Source organism: Orcinus orca, chromosome 7, assembly GCF_937001465.1.
Source record: "Orcinus orca chromosome 7, mOrcOrc1.1, whole genome shotgun sequence".
Taxonomy (NCBI): Eukaryota; Metazoa; Chordata; class Mammalia; order Artiodactyla; family Delphinidae; genus Orcinus; species Orcinus orca.
In genome coordinates this window covers 73,116,000-73,132,923 of record NC_064565.1, presented here as the reverse complement: position 1 = coordinate 73,132,923, position 16,924 = coordinate 73,116,000, and the positions used below count along the sequence as shown (strand labels likewise).

The 16,924-nt window shown below is 35.1% G+C and overlaps 1 pseudogene; it reads right to left on the bottom strand.

Annotated features, from left to right (window-relative positions):
• Window positions 1-2,901: 2,901 nt before the first annotated feature.
• Window positions 2,902-3,553, bottom strand: LOC101286137 (prefoldin subunit 2-like; annotated as a pseudogene).
• Window positions 3,554-16,924: the final 13,371 nt, after the last annotated feature.

The window sequence follows — 16,924 nt, the reverse complement described above, 5'->3', positions numbered from 1 at the left end:
ACACAGCCAAATAAATTAAAAAAAAAAAAAAAAAAGAAATAATGGCTGAGAGCTTTCCAAAGCTAGGGAGAGATTTAGATATCCAAGTTCAAGAAACTCATAGGTCACCAAACAAACTCAACTTAAAGAGATCCTTTCCAAGACATGTTACACTAAAACAGTCAAACATCAAAGGCAAAGAGAGAATCTAAACAAGCAGCAAGAGAATAGGAGCTTATAACATAAAAGGGACCCCCACTAGGCTAATAGTGGATTTCTCATAAGAAACTTTACAGGCCACTAGAGAGTGGGATGATATATGCAAAGTGCTAAAAGAAAAACAAACAAAACAAAACACTGCCAACAAGAATATTCTATACAGAAAAGTTATCCTTCAGAATTGAAGGAAATGATCCAGCAATCCCACTTCTGGGAATATGTCCAAAGGAATTGAAATCAGGATTTTGAAGAGTTATCTACACTCCCATGTTTATGGCAGCATTGTTCACAATAGTCAAGATATGGAAACCACCTAAGTGTTTGTCTATAGATGAATGGATAAAAAGATCCTGCCGAGGAAATCCTGCCGTTTGTGACAACATGGGTGAACCTTGAGGACGTTATGAAAAATGAAGTAAGTCAGAGAGGGAAAGACAAATACTGTATCATATCACTTATATATGAAATCTAAAAAGCCAAACTCATAGAAACCAAGAGAAGAATGGTGGTTGCCTGGGGCTGGGAATTGGGGGAAGTGGGGAGATATTGGTCAAAGGGTACAAATTTCCAGCTATAAGATGAATAAGTTCTGAGTATCTAATGTAACAGCATGATAATTATATTTAACAATACGGTATTATATACCTGAAAGTTGCTGGGAGTGTAAATCTTTAACGTTCTCACCACTAAAGAACTAGTAATTATGTGAGGTGATGGAGGTGTTAGGTAACACGACTGTGGTCATCATTTTGCAATAAAAGTATATCAGATCAACGTGTTGTACCCCTTAAGCTTACACAATGTTGTATGTCAATTATATATCAATAAAACTGGAGGTAAAAAGTACATATGGGAGTTGAGGAGGCAGTTTCGGAAAGATAATGGTTTTTGGAGAGAGGAAGTTTAAAAAAAAGTGAAATGGATACTGTATTTCAAGGAAAAATAAATCTGGGGGAAATTTTAAAGTTTGTGGAAGGCAAAAAAAAACAACAGAAATTGGAAGGACAGACACATACACTCCTCAAAAGGCCACCTCATAAAGAAAGTGCAGTTTTATACACTAACAGAAGAGATTTCTCTTGAAATAAGAGTCTTGTGAGCTACTCCAAGCCATCAACTTTGTTTATCAAATGTGGCAACAGGGCAGTCTTCACACAACTCTACATAAAACTACTACAAGAATAAAACTGAAGAGAATAAAAATATTTTACCCAATAAAATTTCCCTTCCCTGTACAAAAAACAACTATGAAGCAAAAGGCTGTTTTAACACAAAATACCAAGCTGAATTAAATATGTTCAAACAAAAATTTGAGGATATAAAAACAAGCAGGATTTAACCTTAGTTTTTACTAAGAAGAAAAATGGACAAAAAGAGGAAAAAATTAAACAAGAGTTTTGTATTCTAAAAAAATAGAAAAGTCATAACAGGAGAAAAATCATAACAGATTTGAAGACTAAATTACAGATGCTCAAGTAAAAATACACACCAGTGAAATTTTAAGAATGACTTTAAAGGGAAAAAACTGAACTGTGATCATGTTGGTACACCCTTATGAATGGAAAGACCAATACCCTGCCATATATAGGCCCACTGGTTCTTTGTTCATGTGGAGGACAGAGCACTCACCATGTGGCATGCTGATTTCCACACTCTTAAAACACGATGGCTAACTAGAATCCTCTAAAATGCCTTTGCTGCTGCTGCCTTTGCCTCTGTTTCCAAAAATGGTCCTCATTCTCAGGGTTATAGGTAAAACACACCCAAGACATTACTGTGGTGTAGTCAAGGATAAACCCAGCATAAGCCTGTGATTCTAAGCCCAGTAAAGCCATGGGAACACCTTTAACCCGGACAATAATTATTTGAGACTCTCTGGAGTAAGAAACTTGTAAATATTAGCAGTATAGAGAGGACACTCTCTCCCTTAAGTATATCCGTTAACTACCGCAAAAAATTCAAAACACAATAACAACAACAAAATCCCCCAAAACCCTGGGTACAGGAGGAGGAAACTCAACACTCAAACAGAAGCCCACAGTTTGACCCAATTGGAAACCAAAGTTTTCTAAAATAATGCCTACAACAAAAAGATAAAAGGGCACTGGTTGGCATTTGTGCCTCTACAACATAGTGTTTTTTTGTTTGTTTTTGTTTTTTTGGCTGCGTTGGGTCTTTGTTGCTGTGCATGGGCTTTCTTTAGTTGCGGCGAGTGGGGCTACTCTTTGTTGAGCTGCACAGGTTTCTCATTGCTGTGCCTTCTAGTTGCGGAGCACAGGCTCTAGGTGCACGGGCTTCAGTAGTTGTGGCTCGTGAGCTTAGTTGTTCTGCGGCATGTGGGATCTTCCTGGACCAGGGCTCGAACCCGTGTCCCCTGCTTTGGCAGGCAGATTCTTGACCACTGCGCCACCAGCGAAGCCCTACAACATAGGTTTTGAATTAACTTTAACATATGCCGAAATGTACCAATTGACAAAAGTTAATGTCTTAATTATGGGCCTCAAATTACAGATTTTCCTGGAGATATGACTAAATTTAAGTGAGATGCCAACTAATTAACTAACATTCACAAACACTCTGTCCCCAGACAGTAGAATAAATATGTAAGGAACAAATACTAAGACAGACACAATATTCTGGGCCATAATCCATGTCTCAATAATTGTTAAAATATTCACATCATAAAAAGTATGTTGTGTGAGCCTAGTGGAATTAAATTAGAAGTAAGTATAAAGAAAATCTAGAAACTGTCAACATATTTGGAAATTTTTTTTTTCTGACCAAAAAATTTAATTAACCAAAAAATTACAATGGCAGAGAAAATAATAACAATAAAGAGAAATTATAAGAAGTGGGAGTCAGGGTAGAAAAAATGCAAAGGCCTTGCTCTCTAGGAGACCAGTACTGCAGCTGGGCTGGCTTCAGCCCCAGCCCCTTCTGAGTTTTCTTTGGCTGCTGGCGTCTTGTCTTCCCCCATGAGACGAATGTTGTGCTTTTCCCGGAATTCATTTAGTTCTTTTCCCTTTGCCAGAAACCGCTGTGTCAGTGTCTCAATAATCTTCTGTATCTGCTCCTGGTTGTTCTCCAGGGCAGGCAGCACCTCTTTGACAGTTCGCTCTATCAGCACCCTCCAACCATGCGGTAGCACTTGCAGGTTTCATCTGCCTCCTTCAGAGTATCAGTCACTAGACAGTGCTCATTCAACTCCGTCTCCAACTCAGCTGCTTTGGAGGCCAGGCCCCGCTGTTCCTGCCGAAGGCGATGGAAGCCAGCAATTACTTGCTCTGCTGACGTGAACCCCTTTCCCGGAGTCGCTCCGGCTGCTCTTGCCAGTGCGACCACTGCTCTCTGCCATCTTCATTGCTTGCTGGGCTTCCAGTCTGCCCATATTTGGAAATTTAAGTACGTAATTCTGAAAAACCCACCAGCAAAGAAAGAAACAACAGAAATTTTAAAGTATTTTAAGCTGAATGAAACCAAAAAAATTTGTGCAACGCAGCTAAAGACTGCTTATATAGGAATTTATACCACTAAATATTTAGATTAAAATATAAATCTCAAGACAATAATATAAACTTGATCTTAAGAAATTAGAGAAAGAAAAATGCATTAGGCCGGAAAGTAATCATAAGACAGGTAACAATAAAGATCAGAGTGGATATCAATGAAACAGAAAACAAAAACAATAGAAAAAACTGAAGAAACAAAAATCCATTTCTTTGGAAAGATCATTGAATGTATAAACATTTGCTACAACTGATGAAAAGAAAATCTAAATAAGACAGAATTACCCATACCATAAGAGAGAGGGCATCACTATGGATTCTGCAATTTTTAAAAGGAGAATAAGGGGGAAATTATGAACTATTTTATATAAATAAATTTGAAAATTTGTATGAAATGAACAAAGGTTTTGAAGGATAGAAGCTATCAAATCTCACTCAGGAAGAAACAGCCTGAAAAACCCCAAATAAATGAGAGAAAATGAATAAGTAGTTAAAAAGCTTTATGCAAAAGAAACTTTGGGTCTAGGTGCCTTAAGTGGTAAGTTCTACTAAAGACTTAAGGAATTAATAACTCCAATACTATACATACAGACAATAGAAGTGGAGGGGACATGTCCCAGCTCATTTTTTGAGGCCAGCATAAATTCTACAAGACACAAAAATATAGATCATTAGCTGTTATCAACATATACACAAAAATTCTTAATAAAATTTTATCCAATTGAATCCAATGATATATATAAAAGATAAAACATCATGATCAAGTGGATTTTATGCAAAGAATGCAAGGTTGTTTTGATACTAAAAAATCAATCAGTATAATCGTATTAACAGGTTAGAAAAAAATATAGGTTAGATTAAACCAACCTATATTTGTGAATAAAAGTCTAAGTCATTAGGAATAGAATATAACTTCCCCAATATGATGAAGAGCTTTAAGAAAAGCAATAGCTGACACCATATTTAATGGGTAAAAACTGGTTGTTTACCTCTAACATGGAGACAATGGCAAAGATATCCTTTCTCCTCACTTCTTTTTACTCTTTTGCTGGAATTCCTAACTATTGTAGTAAAGTAAGGAAAAGAAATATAAGACATACAGATTGGAAAGAAAGAGGTAAAACTTTTTTATTTGTGGAATATCTAATTATGTAGAAAATGCAAAGAAAGCTATGAAAAGCCTACTAGAACTAATTTATGAGTGTAGTGAGGTTCCAAGATATGTAAATGTATGAAAATCTCTCCAAGATATGTAAATTTATGAAAAGGAATGAGAATGTTCATTGCAGAATTATTCACAATAACCAAGATGTGGCAACAACCCAGTGTCCATGATGGGACAAAAAAATGTGGTATACACATACAATGGAATATTATTCAGTCAGAAAAAAAGGAGATCCTATCACTTGAAACAGTATAGATGGATCTGAAAGACATTATGCTATGTTGAATAAGTCAGTCAAAGATGAACAAATATTGCATGGTACCATTTATGTGAGATATCTAAAATAGTCAAATCATAGAAGCAGAAAATAGAATGGTGGTTGCCACGGGATGGGAGGAGAGGGGGAAATGGGGAGTTGTTGTTCAATAGATATTAATTTATAGTTATACAAGATGAATAAGCTCTAGAAATCTGCTGTGCAACATAGTACTTGTAGTTAACAATCAATATGGTGCACTTAAAAATTTAAGAGAGTAGATCTAATGTTAAGTGCTCTTACCACAAAAAACCAAAAAGCACCCCCTGCACCAAAGGGACACAAGGAAACTTTTGGAGGTGATGGATGTTTATTACCTTGATTCTGGTGATATCACAGTTGTATGCATGCATACTTCTGAAGTCATCAAATTATATACATTAAATATGTGCAGTTTTAAAAATATCAATTATATTTCAATAAACCTGTTAAAAAAACCTAAAAAATCTATGTGTTTCTATATACTAGCATTGAAAAATTGGAAACTGAAATTAAAATAAATACTATTTGCAAAAGCATCAAATAGAGATAAATATGAAAAACATATGAAACACCGAGAACTACAAAACATTGCTGAGAGGTATTAGAGAAGACCTAAGTAGAGGAATATATCATATTAATGTATTGGAAAATTCAGTCTTATAAGATACCAATTCTTCCTGAACATTTCTAAAGTTTTCAGCAATCCTATTTAAGATTCCAGCAGTCTTCACTACAGAAATTGACAAGCAGATTCTAAAACTTACATAGAAATGCAAATATAATACAGTAGCTAAAATGATTTTGAAAAAGAATACCAAAGTTGCTCGTCACACTATCTGATTTCAACACTTATGAAAAATCTGCATTAGTCATGACAGCTTTGTATTGATATAAAAATGGACATATAGACCACACATATATGATCAATTGTTTTTTGACAAAGGTATCAAGGCAACTGAGTGGAAAAAAAAAAGATAAACTTACAACAAATGATGTTAGATAGCCATAGAAAAACAGATAAAAGCCCAACCCTTACTTCACACTATATCAAAAATTAACTCAAAATGAATAATAGATCTAATTGTGATAGATAAACCCTTCAGAAGAAAGAGGAGAAAATTTTAGTGAGCCTGGATTTGACAAATATCTGTACAAAAAGACACACAAAGTACAAAAAGAAAAATTGTCAAATTGGATTTTATCAAAAATATAAAAAATGCTCTTCAATAATCACTGTTACAAAAAAGAAAAGACAAGTTACTGACTGGAAGAAGATATTTGCAAACATTTATCTGACAAAGGACTTCTTTCTAAAATATATTGTACAGCAAACTTACAACTCAATAAAAATAATACATACAACCCAATTAATAATGGAAAAAAGTTTTGAACAGACACTTCAACAAAGAATATGTATGGATATAAATAAGCACATAAAAAGATGCTTAAGATCATTAGTCATTAGAGAAATGCATATTAAACCACAGCGAGACACCACTGTATCCCTAGGAGAATTGCCAAAAATCAAGTTTGGACCATACCAAGTGTTGGTAAGCATGCAGAGCAACTTGAACTCTCATACACTGGCCGAAAGGAATGTAAACTATTATAATGACTTTGGAAAAATGCTTTACAATTTCTTGAACATTTAAACATACGATTTTTATATAACCTAATCATCCCCTGCCCGTTCTATATCGAAGAGATATAAAATGTATGTCCACACAAAGACTGGTGCACAGTTTTTCGTGTTGCCTTATTTTTTAGTAACCCCAAACTGTAAGCAACCCAAACATCTATTAACAGATGAATGGATAAGCAAATTGTAGTATATCCATATAATGAAATACTACTCAATAATTAAGAATATATTGATTCAGGCAACAAGGATGAATGTCAAAATAATTATGCTGTTTACAACAAGCCAGAGGAAAAAAGGGAACATAAATATATGTACATTTATTTAAAATTCTGGGATATACAAATTAATCTATAGTGACAGAAAGCAGATGAGTGGTTGCCTGGGGAAGGGAGTGGAGATGGTTTAAACTTTTGGGACAATTGATATGTTCATTACCTTGATTTGCAGTGATGGTTTCATAGGTATAATGATAAATCAAAATTTTTCAAATTGAATATCTATCTAGTTTATATTATACTTCCATTATACCTTAATACAGCTGTAAAATATGAATGATTCCCCATGAGGAATTTATTATTATAAGATTTCTTCATTTTTTTTATATTGAACTTTTAAAAATTTAAGCTTAACTTTGATTCTAATCAAGTAAAACGTATAAAGAATTCCACAAAATTCACATTATATTTATTCAATATTTAATTTGTTGTTTCATTCATCCATAAGCTATGTGTAATATTTAATTTGTTTCATTCATCCATAAACTATGTGTAAACTATGTGTAATTTAATGATTATTTCCATACTGTCACATGACATAGGAATTAGAATATTTTCAATAAATTTAGATTATTTGATGAATAAAGCTTCTAGTTTATCAAAAAATATTCTCTTAAAATAAATGAGCAACTAGATTATTGCTTTTTCCTAAAGAGGAATTTGGAAGGAGCTCTGCCACCTTCTGTATTTATTTTCTCCCAAGAGATAGCATCTAGTTTTAATTCATCAGAAGGAGGTTCCTCACAATTAGGGAATCTCAAAGCTCTGGGGACAGAAAGAAGAATTTTCTAAAGGAAACTAATTCTGATATTTGAAGGCATTTTAATTCAGTTTTATTTTCTTATAGATACATTTATTTTGTACATAGCCTGCATCTTCTTCAGTGTTACTGTATCTTTCCTCATGAATAAAACTGTTTGCCCCTCTTTTAAGGGATTTTAGAGCAAATTACATTTATATCTCTTTTATGAGCTGCCTGTTTCCTCTCCCCCCCTTCCTTCCTTCCTTCCTTCCTTCCTTCCTTCCTGTCTTCCTCCCTCCCTCCTCTTCCTTCCCATTCCCTCCCTTCCCTTCTCTTCCCTTCCCTTCTATTTCTTTGCTTTCTTTTCCTTAATTTATTTCTTGTCTTCAGTGTATGAGAAAGAGGAAGCTAGACAAAGACTGCAATGTTGCATGTTTTGTTATTATAAAAAGAAAATACTCAGCTGCACTACAATGTTGCCAGTATACCACACTATTACAAATGCTGCAGCTACACAATGTTGATATGCTTTTCCTGATGAGCAGAAAGCTCCTTTTGCTTTGAAGCAACTTTAAGGCATAAAAACTCACAAACAAAATAAAAATTACTAGACTAGCACAGGGCACAGTTCTACATAGAGAGTGATAATACTGAAAACCCAAGTCACAGTGTGATAGTAATAATGCTTCATTATACATTTCTGGAAATTTCTTAATCCATTTCCTGGGAAGAAGTTGAAATACTGGACTCTTCAGTTAAAAACTAGATAATTGCCAATCTTATCATCACCTCTGAATGGGCCACATCTGCAGAGGATTTTGATTGTTAGGATCTGGACTTTAAAGGAGGTCTGATGTCATTAACTGACTTTTCTCAACTCACTAAATAAATATATTCTGCTCACATACTGTTCACAGTTCCTATTTTGCTGTGCAAATGGAATGGTCATCTGCTTTAAACTTTAAAAAACATCGGAAAGAATATTGGTCCTACATGGCTCTCTGAATTTGGTCAGGGTCCATCTGGCATAATTTGCAAATGGACAGGTTTCCACATATTGGCTATAATACTTTTGAAACCAACCTGTAGATGATTTTACAATCTGCAGATGGGAAATCCAATTATTGCCACCTGTTCTTATCTACAGCATAGATATTTCTTAATGAAATATTTCTCTGAATACTTGAGACTTTCTTTTTTCTGCTTTTATTTAATAGTTGTTTGCTTTACTGTACCATTGTTTTTATTCCAAGAGAAATATTTCATTAATAACATATCAATAAGTATTCTTTCATTTATGTATAAAAATAATTGCAGCAGCATGTCCTTAGCTTATATAAAAATTAACATGAGAAACAATCTCATGTAATTATGGAATTCTCTTTGTTAATATGAACTCCATTTTTTAAGATTTGCTAGAGCTCCTGATAAGTTATTCAGGGTTGCAATTAAGTGGATATTGTGATGACATCTGGATAGTGAAAGTACAGTTTATAGCAAAATTGTCAATAAGGCTGGTGTCAATAATTCATTTAATGTTTTTTCATATGTACCCCAGAACATGTTTCAAACTATTTTTTAAAATGTAGAACGCCATATTTAAAATTAGTATTCAAAAGTTCAGTGCATAAAATAAATGAATGAAATAGCTTTTTTGCCCAGGGTCTTCCCCACTCACACTACCCATTCCATTTCTTACCTCCATGGCCACCTGGAGTTAGCCCCGTGATATTTCTAATGTTTAGTGGAATCTTAGTTCAGTGGAATCTTAGTTTCAAGTTATGGCACAAGATCAGGGTGAGAAATGGAGATTAGTCCACCATGTTGTGTAGTGGCAATTAAGTGTAGTATTTTAGAGTTTGATATCCTCAAGTTGCCTTTTCACTATTTTCCTTGAGTATCAAGGATGTTTTGAGAAATACAGAGCCCTGGCAAAATGCCTTAGGGATTAGGTTATATCCCTAATACAGGAGCCTAGGATGGTGGGAGAGACATCACAGACCCTCTGGCAATAAGAAACAGCAGCATTCGTTGGGAAAGCAGACAGCAAGGTTGAAGTCATAGGAAACCCCTTCCTCAAGCCACTCAATCTAAGGTAATTTATAGCGAGTTAAAACATTTAAACAGAGGCTACTCAAATTTTTGCTCATCTGGCATATGAGGAATCAAACTGCTTTCACCTTAATCTGGTGAGGTAAAAAAGATATGCTCACACATGCAGTAAACTTTATGAAGCAGTTCATGATCAGTTGTGCCAGCAAACTTTCTAAGTGACTTGTAGCAGCAAATAAACTGAGGCTTGCTTTAGGATTCCAAATGGTTGAGGAAAAGTTTTTCTTTCTGTTAATTCATAGTAATAGAAAAGTACTTCAGTTTGTAAGGCCACAGATTCAGAGTCTTTGCACATTCATTAAATCATTTTCCATTAAAGTAATGAAATAATCCAGTAACAAAAGCCTGTAGATGAGGGTGTAAACAACTTAGTATGACTTTTCCACTGTTCATCTCATGTATTCATTTTCTTGAATTCCCATTTCTGTTTGTTGCCAGGATCAGATCTTTATTCCACGTTTTGCTTTCAGATTGTGATTTAGGTGAACAAACAAAGTTTAGGGGGGAAAAAGCAGTTGCCATTTTGATGTAATTTGAATATTTAAAAGTTCTTGGTAAGTTGCTTTGGAGCTCTTTTAAGTACATGAGGATTCCTTTCCTCCTAATCAACAGAATGCCTGCTCCTTTCTTTTTCTGCTTGCTGGAAGGAGTAAACTCTGAGAGCACCAAGAGTGCCTTCTATTCCCCGTGACACACTCCCTCATATCATTCCTGCCTTGGTTGCTGTGCTAACTGTTCCAGACAGATGAGGGAGCCAAGGCAGGCTTAGGAGGATCTTGATGTTTGCCTAGGTACTCTTCAAGCAGAGCTTCTGATTATTTGGCGCCCAGCACACACCTTACAACAGTTACATTACTGCATCGTGAGTATTCAAGCAGCAGAAGACTCTGCCTTTTGGGGGACTGTGATAAACACTGGAGTAAGTCACCTGCAGTTCTAGTCAATTAAGTTTCCTGAAATCTCTCTGTATTGTGTTTTCTGTCGTGAATCATATATTACACTGTCACAAAGTTATGTAGTGCAGTTTCGAATCTCTGAATAACCACTGAACAAAACTGCAGGGTTCCTTGTTAGGAATCACCAAAATGATTTCTTGTTCAGGGATATCACTCCTTGTGAGGTAAAACTTGTTGTTAATTAATATTAAAAGTATGAAGTGATTAATGATGGGGAAGATTTGCTATTTGATGTTTTCATGCAGGATTTCTTTTTGTTTGTTTATTTTTAAGGATTATAGGTTTAATATTATTCTAGATTTGAATATTTTAATGTAAAAATGTATGATTATATGATGACTATGAAACTTAAGAAAGGTATGTCATCAAAACGTTAGATCACAGCAGTATGAAAAATAATGAACTACCATCTCTATAACAATCTAAACAAAATGCAAAATGTGTTCTTACTAAGAATATATTGGCATATATTACCACAGAAAGATATATCATAATAGAAAATGACCACAAAATTTCCCATTTATTCATCTATTCACTCGTATATTAGTTCAGTAAATATTTACAATATATGATGGTGGTAATATTAAAAATTGAGACAGTCTTGATAGGGTCATACCAGTGAATTTTTTGTTTTTTTGTTTTTTTTGCTTAAACAACAGAAATTTATTTTCTCACATTTCTGGAAGCTGGAAGTCCAAAACGAAGGTGTTGGCAGGTTTGGTTTCTCTGTAAACCTCTCTCTTTGGCTCGCAGATGATTGCCTTCTTACTGTGTCCTCATAAGACTCTTTCTCTGTTTATACATTCCCGGTGTATCTCTTCTTATAAGGATATCAGTCATATGGATTAGGGCCTCACCCTAATGGCCTCATTTTAGCTTAATCACCTCTTTAAAGACCTATTTCTAAATATGGTTACATTCTGACATACTAGGGGTTGGGACTTCAACAAATAAATGTGATGGGGATGGGGGGGGTGTAATTCAGCCCATAACACCATGTATTTATTTTGTATTACATAATTGTGGAGAAAAAATTAGGGACTTATGGGGACAGAAAGATTTTAATTTTTTTTTTTTGGTACGTGGGCCTCTCACTGTTGCGGCCTCTCCCGTTGTGGAGCACAGGCACCGGACGCGCAGGCTCAGCGGCCATGGCTCACGGGCCCAGCCGCTCCGCGGCATGTGGGATATTCCCAGACTGGGGCACGAACCCGTGTCCCTTGCATCGGCAGGCGGACTCTCAACCCTGCGCCACCAGGGAAGCCCTAGATTTTAATTTTTATGAAAATCATCTTTCATTGTTTATAATCCTTCTAGGTAAAATTGACACGTTTATTTAACAAGAGGGCAAAAATATATCTATTTAAATTATGTTTGGAAGATTGACAAACATACCTTTTGATCCGGCTACTGTGCACACTATTTGTGTATAAAGGGAAGGAGAGATCTCTAATATTTAATGAATACTTTGTGAGTAATACAATGAGAGTTCAATGTTAACCAATACTACTCTCTGCCAGGCTCATAGCAGTGAATTTTGAAGGAGAGAAATACAATGAATTATATGGCAGTCAACAGTAATTTTTCTTAACTAAAGAAAAATTGTTCTTCCATGAGTATAGGAAAGCAGCTGATTTACTTACCTCACTATATTCTTATGTTGTGAGCTATATTTTTATATAAATTTAAATTGCTCACATTTGTGAATTTAAACTCTATTAATGATTCTGAAATTAGACAGTATAATAGAAGAAAAAAATAGTTCCAGTGATGATAGCAAAACTTTGGCTTTCATCTCAAAGGGATGTAGTAGTGTTACAAATGTTGGGAGTGGATTTAGAAGAATATTAGATCAGTGGGGGAGATTGTCTAGTCTGCTGGTGAGTGCTTGTGAATATAGGTAGGCAGATAACCTATAATTTTGCTAAATTTGAAGCCCTGTCACATCTTTTTTATGTTCTGTAAAAACTTGCTTTGATTTCAACTCAAACAAAAAGGTCTTTTACATAGAAATATAAAATTTCAAAATTGGCAAAAGGGCCCTGGAAACTGTCTAGTAAACCTGTTAAAGCCAAAACTGCATTGGATGTTGTTAAACAGGCAAGGATGAGTTTATTCAAGGCTGTTTTAGTAGAGGAGAGAGGGACCAGCATGTAGTCTAAATTCAAATACACTGAAACAAAAGGTGGGAGAATTTTTATGTTTGCTAATTGGCTTTACCCAAAGGAAAAGTAAACTTTCATATCTTCATGATAAGAGGTAGTTTCACATCTTGAATTTCAAGTCACCCCTGGAATTAGGATCCTCCCCTTCCACAGAGACTGGGAGATAGAGACACTGTCTTCCTTGATGATTCCTTTTCAAAGAGATGTCTTCCAGGTCCTTGAGAAAGACATTTCTGGGTTGTAAACTGGCAAGAGGGTTTTTAAAGATTTACTTCTCAAAGGACTGAGAAATAATTTACAATTGCATGTTTCCTATAATAAGTGCTCTAAGAAGAGGGAAGAGGGGACTCCTGTGGTTAGGTCATCTGGGCACATAAGGGCAGAGGTTGGAGGCAGGTCAAGGAGTTTAGAGTCAGGAGGAAGACTGTCTAAAGTTTAGTCAAGCTGAGGGAAAATTTGAGGCCATCTTGGTCAACCTCCTTAACTTTAAAGGTAAAGATAAGGTAAAGATAATGAGAACCAAAGGGAGAGGGGAATGGCTTTGGGGAATGTCTTGGTCATGTTACAGGGCAATTGGTATAAAAAACCAAGGCTAAGCCCAAAGCTTCCAGTTTAGTACTAATGGGGCTCAGTTGATTTTAAAATTCAGTTCATGAAAAGGAAAAAAGATCAAATTGCTTGTTGGAATTATGAAATCAGAATGGAAACATACCTTGAATATTCTTCTCACTTTAGCAAGGTCACACCTAAACAATTCTAGAGACTTCTAGAGAGTAGATTGCTTCTTTAAATATCATCCAAGAAATGAGATTTCAGTTTCATTTACAATCTTCTTCTCAATTCCAATCACTATTTTCCAGTAAATTTAATCTTAATTGTTTCATGCTGGAGATGAAACCCTTTCCTTTTTACTCCTAACAAAATAGAAAATAGTTACTCAAAAATCTATAGTTAGAAATTTTAGGTTTGAAATAAACCATTTTATCCCCAAGGTAACTGAATAGGTAGAATAGGTGACTTTTCTAAATTTGCACAGTGAATTATGGACAGAGATTGTTGCATGCAAGTACACTACTCTATTAAGATAATTTTAAAATTCTCTCTCAGAGCCTTTCTCATGAATGAATTGAGTCAGGTAATATTAAGCAGATGAGAAGCAAGTTAAAAAGTGAACAACTCTGAGCTTATCCTATCCTAGGTACTTCTGATGGTCAACTACAGGAACTAAAAGAAACGAAACCCATTATTATATACAACAAAACCATCTAGCATATATAACATATCACCTCCCTTAGCTAATGTAACCCTTTAATGAGCAGAGAAGCTTATCTGAGGCTGCCGCGGAGCTACTATAGTAGTTATTTAAATAGCGCGTGACCCCTTTTCATCTTTCGGTTGTAGCTGAAAAGAACTATGTATATATGTTAGATATTTCTTGAGAACTTGCTTCTAATAATTTCATCGTTTTAAATCATACTTAATGCCTTTGAAAATGATTTACATGGCAATGGCACTGGTCCATGTGCACTATGGATTCTATATGGTGAAGGTCCTATGACATAATTATGGTAGAAGTAAAAAACAGCTAATTTGAGATTATCTCGTGATTCTTGGACATGATCAGCTTTGTGATAAAAATGAGCAAACGATATTTACAAACAGCATAAAAATGTTCATATTTAACTTTTTTTTTTATGAATAAAACTGTATGACTTTGATAGGAGTTTTTTCCTTCCAGTTTTATTGAGATATAATTGACGTACAGCACTGTTATAAGTTTAAGGTGCATAGCATAATGATTTGACTTATATACATCATGAAATAAGTACACAATAAGTTTAGTGAACATTCATCATCTCATAAAGATACAAAGCAAAAGAAAAAAATTTTTTCTTGTGATGAGAACTCTTAGGATTTTCTCTCTTAACAACTTTCATATGTAACATACAGCAGTGTTCATTGTATTTGTCATGTTGCATACTACATCCCTAGTACTTATTTACTTGTAGCTGGAAGTTTGTACCTTTTACTACCTTCATCCAATTCCCCACTCTCCTAACCCCAATTCTGGTAACCACAAACCTGATCTTTTTTTCTATGAGTTTATCTGTTTGTGTTTGAAGTCTAATTGACCTACAACCCTATTTTTGTTCCTGAATCACAAGTAGTGATTCAGTATTTCTATACACTACAGAATGATCATCGTGATAAGTCTACTTATAACTGTGACTTTTATGTCCTCAGTAAAGTATGAATAAAGTGGTTTAGGTGGGCATTGGCATGCAAATCCACTTAGAAGCTATTACTTCTGTTATTTTTCTCTGGAGGGGCAATTTGAGCAACTGGAAAATTCCTTGGCTAGTTCTCCAAAATTCCTTCTTAAAGCACTTTTGTTCAACCAGTAGGAATTATTATTTCAACCTGGTCATTTGTTTAAATGGTATTAGGTAAACTCTCAAAGGCCATGATAAGATTCTTTACATAACTACCTTGTACCCAAGAAATTAAATGGGGAGCCATTAACATATACATGAGAAAGCCTGGAAATTCTAAGTTGCTCATAAGTGAAGCCAAAGTATCACTGTTGCAGTAGAGGCTTGCGAGGGTGTTAAAAACATTCTAAGGCATTTTGAGAAATTCTCTGAATTATGTAGAATAGCCTTGCTTATGCTGCAGGAAAAAAAAAAAAAATCAAACCCTGATGCCTTTGTAAAACAGAGATTTGTATCTCACTCCTGTGAAGTCTAATAAAGTTTGGTTGGCCCTTCTCTATCTTGCAGCCAGGCCATCTGGAACACATGACCTCCAAAGTCAACATAGCAGGATAAGAGGAGTTGTAAGATTGTTCAGGAGGTTTTTAATCACCAGGTCTTGAAGTGGCTTACTTTACATCCACCATCACATCCCATTGGCCAGAACTGTCTCTGGCTCAACCTTCCAGGGGTGAGAAGTGGGGAAATACGGTTTTTCTATGTGCCTAGGAAGAGATTACAGTGTGATAAACTCCTATCATTGAATCTGCTGTAATCTCCCCACAATAATATTCTTCCCTAACTTCACCTCCCAAATTGTGTCACAAATCAGTATTCATTAAACATTCAGTGCATTTGTATAAATATGTTCAGTACCTTGACCTGAAGTACAGTGATTTACAGTAGTTACAATATCTGTGTGTATTCTGTCTACTTGTAAAACATAATTTATTGAGTTTTTCCAGCCCTACTGCCAAACTATTTATTAAATTGGGCTCTTCCTCTTAAATATCAGGTTCTCCAATAGGCTGTTGCAAACACTCAGTTGTGTTCAATTCATGGTTGAATTCAAGGATGAATACTATAAGAATCAATATCCTGGGTTATTATTTAAAGATAAGTTAATGTGTACAAACCATATATGCAGCTTGTAAGGACGACGTGCTCTTATGATGGTGTGCTAACTCTAACAGGTCTATCCCAGTATGTTACGAGTAGGGGTCCATTTTCCTTAGAAGAATTATTTCTAGTTATAGGCTCTGGTGAATAACTTTAAAATACATAATTTCAGGACATGTGAAATATAATTCTCTCAAAAATATATTGATTGCCCTCTGGAATGAAAGTGTGACTCTCGCATTTAAAAGCCATTCTTTAGCAGCAGATTCCTCACTTAGGTAACTTGTGCATAATTTATTCCCTTTATTCATATCCAGTTCCAGGAATAATTCACTATAAGGCCTGCATAGTTAGTACAAGTCCAGAGTCTCTTATTTGATACCCTTGGGGACAGATGTGATTGGAAATTCAGAATTTTTACTATTTTTTGTGGGGGAGGGGCGAGTTAGGGCTTCTCCGATTTTATATGTATATGCTATGTGAATCTGTCTTAC